At 33.6% G+C, this 15,163-nt stretch overlaps 1 long non-coding RNA gene across 1 annotated transcript; it reads right to left on the bottom strand.

Annotated features, from left to right (window-relative positions):
- Positions 1 to 619: 619 nt before the first annotated feature.
- Positions 620 to 5,209, bottom strand: LOC120165622. The gene is made up of 2 exons (XR_005519838.1): positions 5,048 to 5,209; positions 620 to 1,193 (listed from the first exon to the last, which is right to left on the bottom strand). It is a non-coding gene; the product is annotated as an uncharacterized LOC120165622 (long non-coding RNA).
- Between the last annotated feature and the right edge of the window lie 9,954 nt (positions 5,210 to 15,163).

Raw genomic sequence — 15,163 nt, 5'->3', positions numbered from 1 at the left:
CTCTACTTTTAACATATGTACAATAATATTTAATTTGTTTTCAAAATTTGTGTTTCATGATCACATGAAAACGTATTTCAAACGAGATCATTTTTTTCATACATTAATGCATACTTCGAAATGTTAATGTGCACACTCTATGTGATCACCTATTATTTGATCTCTAAGAATATTTCTTCACAGAGATTTCTTAATACATCCAGCAGCCCAGCACACTTCACTGTAATAAATCTTCAATTGTACATTTTCTATCACATAAACACAATCAACTCAAAATTTAAATAATCGTGTTTGCATCCCCAAACATTTTTAACTTCACTCATGTAGATAAACCAGCTTCAATTTTTTTTCCAATAAAAACAAACAGTACTAAGGCATTACAAATATAATCACCCATCAGACGAGTTCAAACAAGACCATAAGGGAGTTTCAGTCCCTCAACTGACTATAACAGTTTGTCAGTCTCCCCATTTTTTTTCCATGTATTTCAAGTATATGCAAACAACTATGCCTAGCCTCTCATGAAAGCATCTTACATGAATTCATGGATTCAACCTGGGTCACAAATCCGTCATTCATGAATTGAATCAACCAAGCAAATTGAAAGAGAGAGAAAACATGGTAGACATGGGAAAAACTACTTTATTATTTTTATTATTTTTTTTATTATTATTCTTGATTTTCAATAATGTTCGGAAAATAACGTTACTGAAGATCCACAGAAGAACCACCATTGGTAGATCAATTCGGGGAAGCATTACTTCCTCCTGCTGACATGGAAGTTGAAGAGGCACCCTTGGCCAAAAGTTCCTGACGATGCTTTTTCAGCTTCTCAATAAACTCCGCTGTCTCTGCATCCAGTGCCAGCAACTCCTCAGGGTTGAGTTCATCAAGTGGTCTCTCCACCAACCATAGGCCCTTTCTTTGGTTCTCCATCTTCATCTGTTCAAGTTGCTTAGCTCGAAGTTTTGCAGCTTTCAGATTTTTACACGCATCTGAGTATTCTTCAAAAAGCTTCTTCATATTGACCAAAAATTTAGCAATATCCTGGCTGATTTCATCTGCAACCAGCTTCCCACAGTTGGCACGCTTATCTATATTAGCAACACCACCAGGATGAGCATCCTGCAGAGCATTTTCTACTTGTGCCGTTGACTTCTGATTCCTTCTCCGCTTGACCTTGAGCAAAGATCCTGCCATTCAGAAACTATTAGAACAGCAAAAAGAAGTGTTTAAAGGATTGATTTGTAAAGTATGGAGAACAAAAACATGTTATTTATATGACTTTGATGGCTAGACCAATTATTCGGAGTCATCCAAGTCCCGTTTTTCGATTAGTCACCTTTACTTCCTACCACATATTACAATGGCAGAGATGTAATAAAAATAAACTATTCTATTTTCCTTTTAGGACTGACTAGTAAGCTCGAGTGTCCTAGGTTGGCATGATTAAACAAAATCATGCTTCAGGTGCTAGGATGGAAATGGAAGTTAAATTCCATAATATACCTGCCATAGCCGCAAAAAAAATGAAATAAGCCTACCAAATTTATCTAATAGGAAAATATAATGGCACTAAATAATTCAAGATTTGCATGATACTGCAATTACTTCATAAAAGAAACCTTTTTATCTGGAAAACAGAATTCATTCATTGTTGGTGTAAAGTTGTCCTAGTGACTCAACTTACCCTAGGGCCACATGGTTTGCAGAGCACCATACACTTCATACAGCAACCTACCCGGACATTTTCCGCAAAAAGGCAAGTCACTTAAGATCAGCTAAGAAATGGTAACAAGATAATTAAAAATTATAATAGGTAATAATTCCAGACCTCCATTAATTACATTAAATTAGTACGAAATGTGACATTTCTATTTGAAATGCAGACAGATCATTGCATGATGCTAGATATTTTGGTTAAGACCGATATTTTGGTTTCATGTCAGGTTTCATTGTCAATCAAGGAATCCATACACCTCATTTTTTAGGGATTATAATCATATGGAACAAATATACAGAAGAACTCCTCTTAGGATAATACTAAATGTTATCCGGACTCTTCATTTTCCAATACTTATGTTTTACACATTTGAGCACAAGTATAGGAGTATGGTCCTCCAAATATATGAAAAGAACTTAACATGGTAACATAGTAGGCTATAGAGTTAACATGAGAACAGGTGTAAATGGTGTGACTTAAGCCAGAAAATTCTATTAGGAAATGGGTTCTTACAAATACAGCCATATTTCTCCAACACATTTGCACAAATAAATATTTTCTCTAACACTAAAAATTAGCAGAATAGTTCATTTTTGTCAATAGTAATGATGAAATACCACAATAAGTATATTCAGTAGAGCTGAATGAAACCTTGCAAAAGGTACTCTGTCTTTCGACATCAGGGCTTATGCTTATGAAGAGGTTTAGTAGGCTATAGAGTTAACATAACAACAGGTGTAAATAGTGTGACTTAAGCCAGAAAATTCTATTGGGAAATGGGTTCTTACAAATACAGCCATATTTCTCCAATACATTTGTATAAATAAATATTTTCTCTAACACTAAAAATTAGCAGAATGGTTCATTTTTGTTAATAGTAATGATGAAATGACCACAATAAGTAAATTCAGTATAGCTGTATGAAACACTGCAAAAGGTACTCTGTCTTTCGACATCAGGGCTTATGCTTATGAAGAGGTTACTCATAATAGAATACATGCTATGTACAGCTAGTTTTTCGACATCAAGGCTTATGCTTACAAAGAAAAAGGGGGGTGGGGTGGAATCACATATTTCATTTATTCTTGTCTAAGCTAAATGGATGAGTGAAACCGCTTTTACTCATAATATGCTATGATATGTTCAAATCAAAATCTGATGCTTTAGATCTTACAATTGATACCAAATATTTATGTGTTCCTCGCATTTTTAGACCATTTCTGCCACACTATTTTTATCATCAATCTAGATGAACTTACAAACCTTCATAGCAGGTCACATATAGCATATCTATGCAAAAGGATGCAACATTTATAACAATTCTAAGACAATTTTTTGTATGAAAAAAAAACAATATATCAAAGCCATTTAAAATAGAGAAAATTGAAGATCAGAAACAAAAGATCTAAGTCTAAGTGGTCTCAAATGTTCCAGATGTGATGATAACCCTATCAATAATTTCGCTGTGCAAAAAAGTTGTTTCTTGCTCTTTTCTTTTTAACCCCACTTTTCCTCTTAATTAAACTGACAAAGCTAGAACACTTCACATCTACCGTAAAAGAGGGATTATAGATTCCATTTTTCCAAATACAAGTCTAATAGGTAAGATTAGGTATCAGTAGTGTGGAATAAGACTAAAAATGCAGACAAACCGGATATTTAGCTTGCATCTAATTGTATTCAGTTCAAGAGTGAAACAATAAAATTCATACCATTATATAACATGCAAATCCATAACAGTTCCAGGATTGTTACTATGATTCCCTAATACATTTAGACATTCCCCCCCCTTTTTTAGTCACTATTTTTGTCATCAATATAGACAAACTTTATAAACCTTCATAGTGGGTCACATGTACCATAACTAGGCAAAAGACTGCAGCAATTATAACAATCTAAGACATTCTTTTGTGAAAAAAAAATATAAAAGCCATTTACAATTCAGAAAACTGAAGATCAGAAACAAAAGATCTAAGTCTAACTGATCTCAGATGTTCCAAATGTGATGATAATACTGTCAATAATTTTGCTGTGCAGAAAAAGTTGGTTCTTCCGCTTTTTGAGTTAAAACTAGTTGGAAATGAAGCACCAACACCACCCCAACTCCCACTTCCTCTTACTCAAACTGACTATGCTAGAACTCTTCGCATCTACGATAAAAGTGGGATTATAAATTCCAATTTTCCAAATAGAAGAGTTACAGGTAAGGCTAGGTATCAGTAGAGTGGAATAAGACTGAAAATCTAAGACCAGTTTCACATAAGTAGGCACTCATCAATAGAATACTCGGTAGAAAGATTCCAGTCATGCCTTTCAAGAGTAATTTGTCTTTTATGATTTGTAGAAATAGAGAAGAAAGTTTTTGGAACAGAGAAGAAATTGAATTCTCTGTATTTTCTCACTTCAAAAACAATTACATAGGTTAGGCCTTATATGGGAAGATTTACAACGAAGATACAATAGGAACACAATTCTTGTGCCCTACTAGGAGTTAACTTAATCTAATTAATATCCTATCTAATCTCTTAATTAGATAAGACGTAGAATACAGAGTAAATAGAAAATAGAAAATAAAACTCTTAACAATCAAGTTAAACGAAAACTCTAACAATTAAGTTATGAGGCTACAATCTACATGATATTTAGCTAGCATCTAACCGTATTAAGTTTGAATTAAGAATGAACCAACCGAGCCATACCATTATCTAAGGGTCTGACATGTAAGAACATAAAGGTTCTGCAACGCCTCTTTTATATATTTAATTGTTTATTAAAAGTATATAATAAGAAACTTATGTTACCGGACATTATTTATACAACTAGCCTGCTTCTTTAAGCTTACCTATTTTTATATCCTCAATTAACAACATCTATTCATTCGATAATAAATGTAAATCAAACATGTTCTCGTTCACAAAGGTTTCCAGTTCGATGGTTTTCATTACGCTATTATTTAGCCAGTTAGAATCAACTAAAAATTGAACCAGATGATCAACAAATCATATGCAAACATCAGTAACATCAAACTATTTATAATTTCCCCAGTTTCTGATGACTTTCTTTCATTCTATATCTAGTTTGATCATGATTCTTTCCCAATTTTCATTGTTCAAAATTTTGGGGTATCATTGTTTTCTACATTCAAATCAAATAACAGACTAAAATTTCGTTAAACCCAAGAAAACAAAATCTGAATGAAGTACCGAAAATAAATGCAAAGAACGGATAAAGAACACCAACATGATTCATGAATGTGAAAAGGAACCGAAAACGTTGAATTAAGTGAATGATAAAGAGGAATAAACAGTTGAAAGAACCCCAAACCTCGTTTTGACTGAGATTTCCAATGAGCATCACAGCAAAGAGAGAAATACTTAGCAACAGAGACACCGCAGCAAATGAATCTTGATAAACACAAATATCCCAAACCAAAGACCAACTTTTAAAAACCGGCATGTATTTTCGTGTCTTAAATCAAGATTTTGACGATAAGTAGGTTTTTACTGTAAAGCTCTAATGTCTGTGTCGCGTGCAGATATTGGATGCGTAGATATTGGATTTTGTAGACTATTTGATTTTTATGAGACAAAAATTCTTCAAACGTCTGCGCGAACTCTTCTTCGTGCAGACATGATTTTATATCTTTAAAGGTCTGTGAAAAAATTAAAATTATTAAAATTTATTTTAAAATATAGATTAATTTATTTTAAAATACGAATTGATTTATTTTAAAATATCGATTGATTTATTTTAAAATATGAAAAAAATTATTTTAAAATATTGATTGATTTATTTTAAAATATGAAAAAATTTATTTTAAAATATGGATTGATTTATTTTAAAATATAGATTGATTTATTTTAAAATATGAAAAAATTTATTTTAAAATATGAATTGATTTATTTAAAAATATGGGAAATTTTATTTTAAAATATGGATTGATTTATTTTAAAATACAGATTGATTTATTTTAAAATATGGATTGATTTATTTTAAAATATGGAAAAAATTATTTTAAAATATGGATTGATTTATTTTAAAATATGAAAAAAATTATTTTAAAATATGAATTGATTTATTTTAAAATATGAAAAAATTTATTTTAAAATATGAATTGATTTATTTTAAAATATGGATTGATTTATTTTAAAATATGGATTGATTTATTTTAAAATATGGATTGATTTATTTTAAAATATGAATTGATTTATTTTAAAAAAATTATTATTGTAGTTGTATGGATTATTTAAATTTCAGTATTATAAAACTAAAATTATTTAAATTTTAGTATTGCAAAACTCTTTTAAGTTTAAAAAATAAGTTTATTTTATATTTCAGTTTATTTTAGCAGTCTGCAGACGTTAAAAAACAAACAGCCTTCTTCTTGCAGACTGCAGACTTTTGATCCACCTCTTCTGCTGCAGATGTCTGCAGATGTGGTCCGTAGACTGCAGATCTTTTACCTCTTCAAAAACAAACACCACCTAAATGTTTTTCGTTTTTTAAGGTAAACCCTCTTTATGTGATGCTAAGCATGGCATTAATGAGTAGTGACTGCCGAGAGCATTATTAGGTTATAATTCAATTAATCGTAATCTATCCGATTTCGATCGGTTTTTAATCATTTTTTATTAAATTAATTTTAGGGTAAATTACACAAATGATCCCTCGACTATAGGATATCGCTTTATTGAATCTTTTGACTATTAAAAGTTTCAAAATAGTCTTTTGACTATTGAGTTTTGTTTTGTTGAGTCCCTCGACTATTAAAGTTATAAAATGGTCACTAGACTATTCATTACTTTCCAAACTCGTAATTTTTCGTTAAAAAATTTATGGTATTATGTGTTGAAAGTTAACTTACTGACTATAATATTATAAAATTTGATCTTAGAATCTCAAATGACTATCATCCAGTCATCATGTTAACGTTCAATTTAAGCAACCACCATTTTTTAATGGAAAATGATGAGTTTAAAACATAATTGTAACACCTTTATTTTTCCCTAAATCTGAAAACCTAAAATTTGGGAGAAATTGTTTAAATCTCTAAATTTGACTTAGGGAAAATTGATTTATTGGAAATTTTGATGACCTTTTCGTAAAGAAGTAAAATTTGGAGTCTTTTTAGAAAGCCTAAAGAAATACAATGACTAAGAATGTGATTATCTCTTTTTCCTTTATAAGCATAAACTTAAAATAACTTCAGTGACCGAAAATGCCTTATAATATACGATTTTAACCAACTTTTTTTGGATTTGCGAAAATAACCAACAAATTCGCAACGCGGTCTCGAATTCGTAACGCGAACTCCAAATTCGCAACGCGATTTCCAAATTCGCAACACTGAATTTCAAATTCGTAACTCGATTTCTGAATTCGCAACGCGAATTTTGTTTTCGCAACTCAATTTTCAAATTCGCAACACGAATTTAATTTCTGACCAGGTTTTATTTTCGCAACACAAATGTTTTTGGTATATAACTACGCAGCAGCAACAACTCATAGCCTAAATCCCTAAATCGCAATTCATTCCATCTTCATCTATCACTCTCTCCGGCGACATCCGTTCCTATATCCAATGACATCCTTCCCCATCTATAATTTTTTTTACATAATTTTATTTCTATATAATTTTTCACTGATTTCTCTCCCAAATTATCAACTATCAACTTAATAAATGTATGTTTTTCTCTAAGTTAGTGATATGATACGTAGTTTATAGCTCGTTTGTTTAGTAAATTAATTTACAATTTGTATAATGAAATCATCTAATGTTGATCATGTTTGGATAGATTTGTGTTTTGGATGGTCATGGGAGAATGGTCATGGGAGAATGTTCATGGTGTTTTACAATATATGCCTTTACCCATGAATCTTCAACTAAAACAACTATTAAAAAAGTTAACTTATGAAACTCTAATGTTACGTGTTGCAAAGAAATTGAATTTAGAGCCTCTAAGTGGATTTAGGCTATCTTATCAGAGAAAATGTAAAGTTTATTTGTTAACCGACAATGAAGATGTTGAACGATTCATTGCTTACATTAGTGTTTCGCAAGAAGATGATGTTACATTGTATGTTGTTGAACCTAGAAGTAGTGAAGTTGGGTCAGTAGCGGGTAGTAATCAACTAAGTTCTTCAACCCCAGTTTATGGTGCTCACAATGTACAACGTTGTTATGAACCTCAAAATTTAATAGTTCCACCACAATTTCATCACCAAGAAAATTTTGTTTCACCAAATTTCCAATACCAAACACAATATCAAATACAATCTCAAAACCCACAACATTTTCTTAATCCAAATCCCAATCAACTTTCAGCACCAAATTTCGTTTTCGCATTGACCAATTAGACTATTATGAGCCAATAGAAAAAAGTGTGAGTACTAGTCAGTATTCGAAATTTGATCTTGGTCAATACCCGGACTTTGATCTTGGTCAATACTCGGATTTTGATGATGTTTCAGAAGAAGAAACAGACTCTGCGTGTAATGATTTTGATATTGGTCAATACCCGAATTTTGATGATGAAACAACCACTGCCGAGGAAGATGTTGTTGATAATAATGAGGAGGAATTTACGACTGTGAATGAACATGTTGAACATCCATTCTGTAATTCATATAACCATGAAGAAGAAAAAGAAGAAGAATAAGTCCCCGAAGAAACGAAAAAGAAGAAAATGCCACGGGAGTATAACTGGAATATGCCAGAATTACTTCAGATACCGGAAGAAGAGTTGGTAAAGATAACAGTTGATTGTTACACAAACGTTATTCAAATCAAGAAAGATGATTGTTTTGATACAAAGGAAGACTTGAAGATAGCTTTGTATACGAAATGCGTGGAAGATGACTATCAACTAAAAGTTAACAAATCAAGAAAAATCGTTTTGAAACAAAGTGTATGATTGATAAAAATTGTACGTGGCGTATGATTGCAAAGAGGATAAAAGATTGTGAAATGTTTCAAGTTAGGACTTTTATTGATAAACATACATGTTCAAGAACCCAAGTTTTTCCTCACCATAGACAGGTAAACAAAAAGGTGTTGGGTAGTTTTCTGGCTGAGTTAATGTTTTTTAATGACAGGGTATATCGGGGACATGAAATTATGACTGACATGAATGCTCAGTTCAAGATTAGTATCTCATATTCTCAAGCTTGGAGAGCCAAATGCTATGCCTTGGAATTGTTGAGGAGGTCCCTAGAAGCATCGTTTACCCAACTGTCGGCTTATTGTCACAATTTAAAGCTAAAAAATCCTGGGTCGGTAACTCATATCAAAACAGATAGAGATGGACGCTTTGAGTTGCTGTTTATCACCATTGGTGTTGCGGTTAGTAAATCAATATAATTTTGTTGACTCATTTTTGTTAGTTACATGCATTTCACATTTAAATGATTATATTTCTTGTGTATATTATTTTGTAGATTCGTTCGTTTATTACTTGCATGCACCCAGTTATTATAGTTGACGGAGCACATTTGAAAGGTCGATACCTTGGAGTAAACTTATTAGCAGTAGCCATGGATGCTAACAATGGGATACTGCCAATAGCTTACGGGGTTGGCAAATCTGAAACCTCTGATTTATGGACATGGTTTATGGGGCATCTTAGGGATTGCATAGATCCTATTAGCAATCTGATAATCATATCCGATAGGGAAAACTCAATTGACAACGCTATTAGAAGGTGTTTCCCATATGCTTTTTATGGACTTTGTGGTGTTCATTTGTATAGAAATCTAAATTCAATGTCTGCTGGTATAAAAAATCACAAATGGGCATACTGGAAGGCTGTAAAAGCTTATCGGGAAGTAGATTTTAATAAGCATATAAATTGTTTAAGACGTGTTTTGTCTCAATGTGCTCAAACACTAGAAGATGTCGGGTTTGAAAGATGGTTAAGAGTACATCAACTTGGAGCAAGATATGGTTTCATGACGTTTAATAGTGCAGAATCAATCAACGCTCTAAGTTGTCATTCCCGAAAATTACCCATTACTATGTTAATGGAGTTTTTTCGAGCCTCTATTCAACAGTGGTACTACAAGAAAAGAAACCATGCAGGTATTATTTCTTTAAATTCGTAACTTATCATATTTATATATTTTACTAAGTATTATTTATTTAAATTTACAGGAACATTGGAACGTCGTATTACACCATGGACTGAAAAAAAGATAACAAAACGTGTTGTGAAGTCAACGTCATGGAGAGTTGAACCATGTTCAAACACTTTGTTTGAAGTATTAGATAATAACTTAAATGAGCTTGTCGATCTAAATGCAAAGACGTGTAGTTGTATGAAATGGCAAACATCTGGTTATCTGTGTGGCCATGTTATAAAAGTTGCTCTTCATCTAAACCAAGATGATTCAAGCGCATACGCTATGGATTGCTACACTACAGAAGTATATCGACAGACTTATGCCGAGATTGTCTACCCTATTCCACATCCTTCTGAGTGGGATATACCAGATGACTTACAAACAGTTTTGCCACCAGTCATGCACAGCAGGCTACCTGGCCGACCAAAAAATCACAATCGTATACCGTCTAAGGGTGAGAGAAGAGGATATCGACATGTAGTCGGTGAAAGGAAAGTGGTCATACAAGGTTGACCTATGGATCACCAGTGCTATCACAATCATCTTTTTCTCTACCAAAATATGGATCCTCATCAAAATCCAAAGCTCATATGGTGCCAAGAAAAGGAAATCAAAGTCGCAATAAAAAAAATTCCAATCACAACCGGCTTCACCTTTTGGGACTTATTAACTTAGGTGATTTTTAAATGCAAACGTTGTATTATGTGTATTTTATGTGTGAATGCATACATTTTCAGTTAGACATGCATTAGTAACTTGAGTTTGAACATTGCTATGATCTGTTCAGTTGTTATCACTTATCAGATTGTTGTTTGTTATCTTGTTTAAGGTGGTTTCCTTGAATTCGCGACTCGAAAGTCAAAATCACGTTGCGATTTTTTGTTGCGATTGTTGTGAAAGTCAAATTCGCAACGCAAAAGTCAAATTCGCAACGTAAAAGTCAAGTTACGAATTTAACTTTTGCGTTGCAAAAGTGTACTTTCAACATGTCTTTTTTTTCCTTCAACATAATGCAGATTGAAATTTTCTTAAACAACAAATCAAATTTTACAAATCAATTAAACAAGAAAAAAACAATTCTTATTTACACATCTAAAAAAAACAAATCAACAACACATTGATACAATTAGCCCCATACAGTACATCCAAATGCTCCTAACAATAGGGAACTTACTTCCAATACATTCACGCAGCTCACTTCAGGATTAACCTGCATAAACCAAACATTTTCTCAAACAACACTTTCTACATATATAAAACCAACAAAAAACAAATTATTGAATTCTAGGTACTTAAACCAAATATTTTCAAACCAACAAAGAAAATATATGTTAACAACACTTGCTCAAACTTACCAATAACAAATGGTTGTTTATGTACACTGTCAGCACGCAGATGCAGGTAGGCAACGTCTGGAATATATCACTCTAGCCATAAAATGACAAAACCACAACCCTACTGCACCTCTATCTCTATCTGTGGGAGGTAGAAACCGTTTCCTCATGTCGTCAAACGTTCCAAGCACATGCAGACAAGAGGACCACAATCCCCTTTGGCTCCAACCGTTTGTTGTGGCGCTGTCTCGTCTTTCATCATTGTAACTTTGAACTTTTTTGGCTTCTTGTTTCCAGAATTAGTCCAATAATCAATCGAATCCAAGTATTTAGCCAAATGAGTGCTCCATCCCTTACAAATAATATCTTTTAAATTATACAATGGTATATAATTCAACATGCTGTCATATACTATCGTCTTCAGGGATGGGAGCTGAATCTCGACGAGAAGCCAATGACGACGTTCCATAACAGGGATAAATACCTGCAATCATAAATAATAATTCAATTGCACACATCAAATAAAATTTATGAACACCTTTAAATATGCATATCAAATACTAACCTTATCGACCTCCCACCACGCAGGATAAAGGCGGGCTTTTCCATTACCCAACACATATGAAGAGTCTCTCTGATCCTTCAAGTGAGCTGCATAAAAAGACGAAGGTATAATAGTCCATTGCGTCTTTTTTATTTTCTTCAATTTTCTTATAATCAGAAGACGTGACACCCATGCATCAATATGTTGTTTTATAAAAAAAATACATATATTAGTGAATTTACTAAATTTTAAAAAAATAATCAAAATCAATATAAGAAGAATATAAGACTTACCCCCCATTCGAAATAGTCATTCTCTTCAACCCCTAATAAAACACCCCACCAAGACCGCTCAAGAAACAAATGGATATCGTCGATTAGGCATATGTCAATATATCACCCCTGGCTCTGCTTGTGTAGATAAAAATCAACTGCGGTCTTAGCCCAAAGGGTATTATCCAAAATTGTGTCCGGTAGTATTCTCCTCTCCTGCTGAGGAATGGTACTGTCCGGTAACTCATACGAAAGCCAACTCTCATCCATCATGTCGGGCATGTGAGGGGGTTTATCAATATGTCGACATAGTATGCCATGTGAATCGGGTTCTTAAATGGTGGGAGGGACCTCTTGAACGATGACAGGGGCATCTTGAACGATATGAGGGGCCTCTTGAACGATGGCAGGTGAATCGGGCTTCTTCTTACGGAGTCTTGGCACTATTGGGGTGAACAGAGGTGTAATGGCACGTGCACGATGTCTGATGCGTGAACCCCATCGTGCAAGAAAAACCCGATATAAAGCATCTACCTTATCGGGCCGCTAAAAATAAATTAATAAATAAATCAGTAAATAAATAAATAAATAATACCAAAAAAAGGTTATTTGCATTTTTAGTATAGTATTAAACAAACTTACCTCATTGTGCAGAGTATGAACCTCATTCTGCAACGATGAAACAATCTCACATAGCGCGGCTACCTCATAATGTAAAGTAGATACCTCACCACGTAAAGCACCATTGTCATCGCGTAAAACATCTACCTTACCACGTAAAGACCGTACCTCATCATATCATGCACCATTGTTGTGACGTAAAGTACCGACCTTATCACGTAAAGCACTGACCTCATCACGTAACTCCCCTAACTCATCCCGTAGAGGTGGAGAATAGGGAGATAAATGTCGTGGCATGTTTGTCGGTCGCCTATCATGAGGTGATGGTGGAGAAGAGGCTCGATGATGTGATGGAATAGGTGATGGCTCTTGTTGTGGAGGTGTATAATCGGCTCGATCAGGTGATGGCTCTCGAAGTGGGGGGTGCTCATCATCCATCCCATAAAAAACGCTTACTAGCTTGCCACCAAACAGTGGCAAGCTCAGCCTCTGTAATGGATAGTTGGCCTCCTGACAATATAAAATCTCAAACAAAGTTAAACGTCTACTAGTAATAACTTGTTTATATATGGTAGTATTTGTGTTAACTTACATCATTCATCATCGTATATGGTAATAAATCTTCCCAATCCAACAACCGGATCCTCCTCCAGGTAATAGCCCTAGGAATATCATTTGAATTTTTTCTTGCATATGTCTGCATGCAGGGAAAATCCTCAAATATCCAAATCTACAAACAATATAATACACAAACATTAGTAATTGTTAAATAATTAATTATAATTTTGGAAACATTATATAGAAATTCTTACCTTAAATGCCCAAATAAAGCCTACCAAAGTGTATTTGGAACCATCTCCACGCAAACTATGACGGTCCTCAAAGGCAGATGACAACTTTTTCCATGTAGCTTTCCATAGATATGAACCCCACGAAAACAAGTTTCATGCATTTAGGTCCTCTACCAATAATATTAGGGCATCAAAAATAGGTTGTATGGCCTCATTGCCTAAAAAGTCGGCATTCAAAAGTAATAAAAGGCATACTCAGACAACATCAAGGTCATCTATCCGAGTAAAACCATCTTTAAGAAGTAATCTTTTCAAGTCGTCGACGTGTAAACTGGGCTTCACCTTTGCCAGCTCAGGAAAAACCCGAGATAACCATGATGGATGAGCGATATGACTAGTGTACCGACCTACTTCATCGTGTCCGAAACATAGATCAGTGATTAAGCAAAACTCCTCCAGCCCAAAACAAGTATACGGCGGTGGAAAATGAAACCATATCTCTTCATCACCACGTTGTATCCTCTCGGGTAGATCGTTAGTCATGGTCTGAAGAAACAAATGGGTCAACATAGCATCTCCACTTGGATATTGTACTTTCAGCCATGGCCCGAAGCAAGTATCCTCAAACAATTTTCTTTGTATAGGTGTTAGTGTCGACGGTATAGTAGTGGCCAGGCTTAATTTATTCCTTAGAGTCAATGAAGCCGAAAAAATTTCTAACAAAAACAATAAACATACCAAGTTAGATATACCAAAAACTACAAATTATACACTATAAACAGATATGTTATTAAACAGTGAAAACAAAGCCAAATACGTTTCAAACTAGCACGGTATTTACCCAAGTTATTAGTCTATCATAGTTTTTTGGTTGAAGTAATGCAAATCATTCAAGTTTCAATTTGCAGAAGAAGAGTAGTTTCTGAAACTTAAAAGTTTCAAAAACTATTCTTCTGCAAATTGAAACTTGAATGAATTGCATTACTTCAACCAAAAGACAAAACAAAGACAAATACTAACTTCACAGGGTTAAAGACTAAACAATTTAGCAGTATTGGCAGCAACCGAATGAATTTACTAAGCAATCTAAGTGAAATGGTTAATCTATATATTGAAATTACCAGTAAATTTATCATCAATTTAAATATGAAAAATATAATAATAATACAAAATTTTCAAAATAAAAATAATTTAAAAAACTAACCATCGGTGGTTGATTTTCCATTTATGGCCGTGAATGGTTGTGAGGGTGGCTTTGAGAGATGGAGATAGACGAATTTCGCCGGAGATGCGGATGAATTTTGTCAGAGATGGGGACATATGTCGCTTTAGAGAGTGAGAGATGGAGATGGGGCTGAGTTGTGATTTTGGGTTTTAGGTTATGAGTTGCGATTATAATGTTTACATTTGTGTTGCGAAATTAATATTGTGTTTCAAATTCGAAAATAAAATTCGCGTTGCGAAAATAAACGCGCTTTGCGAATTTGACTTATGTGTTGCGAATTTGAGATCGCGTTGCGAATTTGTTGATCATTTTCGTAAATCTAAAAAAAATTGGTTAAAATCATATATTATAAGACATTTTCGATCACTGAACTTATTTTCTCTAAACTTAACCCTTTTTCTCTTTTAAAAGTCACGACGTCGGTCCGTTCACTCTCTCTTTCTTTGCATTGCTCCATTCACTCTTTATCTTTCTTGCTTTTCATCAAGTGCCCATTGTCATCCTTTTGCAATGGATGCGAGCTCTTTATGTCGTT

The sequence above is a fragment of the Hibiscus syriacus genome, unplaced genomic scaffold (assembly GCF_006381635.1).
Source record: "Hibiscus syriacus cultivar Baekdansim isolate YM2019G1 unplaced genomic scaffold, ASM638163v2 tig00111584_pilon, whole genome shotgun sequence".
NCBI lineage: Eukaryota > Viridiplantae > Streptophyta > Magnoliopsida > Malvales > Malvaceae > Hibiscus > Hibiscus syriacus.
The sequence above is the reverse complement of the archived record's forward strand: the minus strand, read 5'-3'. Positions and strand labels throughout refer to the sequence as shown.